Here is a 4,659-nt window from a genome sequence, read left to right as displayed (position 1 = left end):
GTACTGTTATTTTAATGTCTCAATGTCTTGTCTAGTATGGATGTTTTATGTGTCTTCTGACTGTGAAACAAATTGCCCCTTGGGAATAATCAAGGTTCTTGAACTTGAATATCTGAGGAGAAAGTTCAGGTTCTCACCGTGCCACAGCTCATCCTGCTTCTTGGCGTTGCGTGGTGAGGTTTTGGTGGGAGCAGTCTGAGCTCGGCCTCGCTTTCCACCCACAGCGTCTTTGCTACCATCCTCGTCTTCTCTCACAGGCTTATACCTGCAGACATACAGTACAGAACATTTCAGTACAAACATCACACATCAAGAGCCAGTCTCCCAAAGTCAAACTACTCTTTAAAGGCTTGAATACTCATAACAGTAACAGTTTCTTCTGGGTTTATGTGGAAACTTTGAATAATAAGTTCAGTATTGCCTGCTCATGTGTAATGGATGATAAGATGTCCCATATTGTGATATTAATGTGTAATTTTACTGAACTCCCAATAAGAGATTTAGAACAGCACGACTCAGAGAGATGGTTTCAGCAGGAAGAAAATGACAATCTTTTTGAAAACATTTTTTCAGGGGCTGAAATGGGGTAGAGGCAGGGCAGCCGACCTGGGACCAGAAAGTCACGGTTCAACTCCCTGTCATTCCCACATGTTGTGGTGTCTCTGAGCAAGACACCTAATCCCCAATTGCTCCCCAGGCGCCTAAATAGCTGCCACTGCTGCACCTGGGTGTATCTCAGGTGTGATGGGTTAAATGCAGAGAACTAATTTCGTCATTGAATGAGAACACACAATGATGACAACCTCAGACTTCCCTTCCCCCTTTATCGTCTTTACCATATTGTGTGCGTTTTGGTCCAGATTCCAGCTCTTCCAAGTGGATTTGCTTCATCATCTGTTGACTCTCTTTCTTCCTCCGCCTGCAGACTGTACTGCCTCACAGCCTGGTAAACTGTCATGTTGTATGGCAGCAGATGGTCACCTATGTAGAACTGTAGTCTGTGACGCACGCTACCCGAGTTCAGGAACTGCGCTGCCTGAAAGACCAAACCATCGTGTGGGGCAGCACTTACTTAAAGTGCTCATTTAAAAGATTGTGCACATAAATATAGAAGGTTTCGAAGACAAGCATGCAAAAAATACCAGTGATTCATCTATTTCATCATCAGAACCGTCATCATCACTGTCTTCATCTTCTTCCCTGACTCGGCCGTATCCTACAGAGAAAAAATGTCAAAGTTAAGCAAACCGAGGAAGGATCAACACATTTCCTTGCTGAGCTTTTGTTTGAAAAGAACCCTGGTATTCTCCTCTGGATTAGCAAAAACATACAAGTCGAAAAACATCACTAAAGCTAGCAGTCAGATCCCTCACCTCTGACCACAAGATATCGCTCAATCGCCTGCACCAGAGCTAAGGGGTCGATCTTCACAGGGCCACCTTTCCACTGTTTGACATTAGTGCAATCTGGGTGTCTCTGCAGCTGACACTTGAGCTGATGTGTGTTGAAAAACTTCAGAGCCTGAGATCCTCTGAGAAAGGGGGGGGGGGGAAGAGAATCAATTTTTATTAAAATAAAACAAGACACCCCATGTTTAGACTTTAGATTTGTGCAGAGTCACAGACCTGCTGCCATTGCCGTTGCCACTGGGGAAATCGTGCACTTTGACAGGGAACTGCTCCATTTGGCTCAGACAGCTGTTCATCTTGTGCACAAGTGCCAGATAAGGGGCATTCTCTATAGGGTCCAAACGACTTAAGGACTCCAGTGCTGGAAGCTGCAAACCACAGTGTAGCGGGAAAACAAGAGCAAACATGACACGAGTCCTCAAGTCGATGCACAACCTCCAATACTTAGAATTTCCCAGGTCACTGTACACCAGACAAACTGTTGATTTAAGCAGTCTGAATCTTTCAAAGGTCTCTCACCGGACAGCCAGCGAACACGTGAAGGAACCTCTTGAGCCGTATGTCACGACTTAGCAAGTCTCTGTCTGTGTTAGAGGTAAGGTAGAGCAGCAGCTGCTTCACCAGCCCACTATGCTGGATCTCAAAAGATGACACGTCAGATTCTGATACAATGATGGAGATCTCCACTAGGCACTCCAAACCACCATCCACCTGGGAAACATCAGAATGTTTTAGGCCTGCTGTAAAACGTTCAGTACTCACTACAGAAGGTACATTATTGTGTGCTCAGTTTGGATCGAAATAAAAGGTCTGATGGTAACTGGTTTGTAAATCCAGCAGCTGTCAAAGGATAAATTTACAAGAAACTGCAGCTTCTACTGAATATGCTTTAAAAATAAAATAGTTTAATTACAGTGTTAAAGGAGTTTGAAACGACACAATCCATTTATTCATATTGTCAAGTTACAAAATGTCAGAATAATGAGCCATGTCCACGTAACTTAATCCCCATTAACCTACAGTGACTCCCTTTAAAAATGTCCTTACAACCACATCACATCCTTCAACACGTGGATCATTACATGGGGTTCTGTCCTCTTCCATCACAGGAATCATGTTGTGTTTAAAACCATGACCATGTGCTGTCAAGTAATTGTGTGCATCCCAACATGTCATTTAAGCTCCAGTTGAACATGGATGAAAATATGAATATGACTTTATTCAGACTACAGTAATCAAAAAATATTAGTTCCATATTTTATACAACCTCTAAATTGTGTTTTCTGCCCATTAGAATACAACTTCAGGCCCCAAACCTTAGTTAGGTTTCTTGTGGAACTCCTATGTTCCACACTGTGTAAATTTTCACTTACAGAGTCAATGTTGTACCTGTAAGTTAAGCTGCTCGGTCGCTGTGCAAAGTCTCTGGAGTACATTCAGTGCAGGGTTGCTGCCGTCCACATTTTCAGAGTTGAAGTAGCGCTCCACAAATTTACTTGCCTGTTCTTTGATCCAGGCTTTGATTTTGTCTCTATAAAAATATGCATTCACACATTACAGAGTCGTCAATATATAGACCAGTGACAGGGCATACAACGTTCAAACTGTCAGTGTCACTGATATTTGTCACCTGTTATTTGAAATCGAGTCCTTGGGGGGTACCCTTGCCAGGCCACTGACTCCGGCTGTGCGTGATGGCTCAGAGTTGGCGTTGTTGGTTTGAGCACCAAGCTTTCCCCAGGTCTTAGGATTGAGGCTGGCCAAGAAGGACGACTTGGGTGACTGCGTACTTGTAGGGCTCTTGGCTTTAAAGAAAAGAGAAACAGGAAAGACAAATAGAGAGGGGTGTTGTGACCTAATAAACAATCTGCAACAAGTTACTGAAAAGTACTAGTATTCTTACTAATGTTTTTAATGTCGAACAGAAGCAGGGATTAAAGCGAATAAAGGCGTTTTGACTTATTTTTCTACACCTAGATATTACTCTGGGCGAAAATAAAATAAAAAATAAAACCGTAATTTAAAGTTTTAAAGGTTTTTGAGAGAAGGCAAACCACAAATATATTGTGTATTAAGTTTCCAAATGTGTAACCCAGTAGAATTATAATGCTTACCCTGATTGTCTGCTTTATCATCATCTCTTGGCGGAGAGTATTTAGGTCTTCTGGGTCCTCTTTTTGGAAGCCGTTTTCGCTTAAGGACATCACTTAACCGCCTTTGTGGAAAAAAAATTATTTAAATGATTCTGTCAAAGTCTGACAAAAACTATGAACAATAAAAAATGAAAGTTTCATACACAACTTGCCAAATAAAAACATGATTAGATTTCTTTTAATTATGAACCACTGAATAATTTGGCTTCAACTAATCTAATGCAGGAATCAGCTGAAAGCTTTGTTTCAGAAGCGTTGACAGATGTGTGCCTGTTCATATTTTTATGTTTTGTAAAGAGCCAGAGCAGAGCCATTGGATCGACCACACTCACCCCTGTGGGCTGAGGTCCAGTGAGTCGTCCATAGTGTGCTGGAAGCTGGGGGATCCCAGGTCAGGAGTTGCATTATTAGCAGACGTTGTGGATGCATTGCTGATGGTTGTGGTACAAAGACTGGCAGTACCACTAGAGCAGGCTTTTGGGGGACTAGTGACGAGAATGCTCTCAGACTCTGCAAGGTTCTTCACTTGATGCATTACACCTGAAAAAGACGTGAAAAGACAAAGCTTTAAAAAAACAGAACACATAAAAGCAAGGGCGTCAGAAGCATCCATAATGTGGGGGGGACACAATGATGTGTGTAGGTGTGTGTGCACGCGTGTAAAAAACGTGTACACTAGTGTACAAAAAAGCAACTAGATTTCCTTGAATTCCACACATTTAAAGCATGTTTCTCGCTAAGTTTGTGTAAATTCAGCTGTGGATTTTAAAGACATTTCAACTGTAATACACTTTAATACAGAGTGTCAGATCGGCACTATTTGTAGAGAAATAAAAAACATCACTAGACTTTTTTACTTGTGTTCAACACTACTCATTTAAATGATGTTTCGGGGCTTTAAAGACATTTCAACTTTAATGCACCTCAACACACAGCGTCTCTTACACCTGCAGCGTCTCTTACACCTGCAGCGTCTCTTACACCTGCAGCGTCTCTTACACCTGCAGCGTCTCTTACACCTGCAGCGTCTCTTACACCTGCAGCGTCTCTTACACCTGCAGCGTCTCTTACACCTGCAGCGTCTCTTACACCTGCAG

Source organism: Nematolebias whitei, chromosome 6 (genome assembly GCF_014905685.2).
Source record: "Nematolebias whitei isolate Nwh7 chromosome 6, NemWhi1, whole genome shotgun sequence".
NCBI classification, from domain to species: Eukaryota; Metazoa; Chordata; class Actinopteri; order Cyprinodontiformes; family Rivulidae; genus Nematolebias; species Nematolebias whitei.
The sequence above is the reverse complement of the archived record's forward strand: the minus strand, read 5'-3'. Positions refer to the sequence as shown.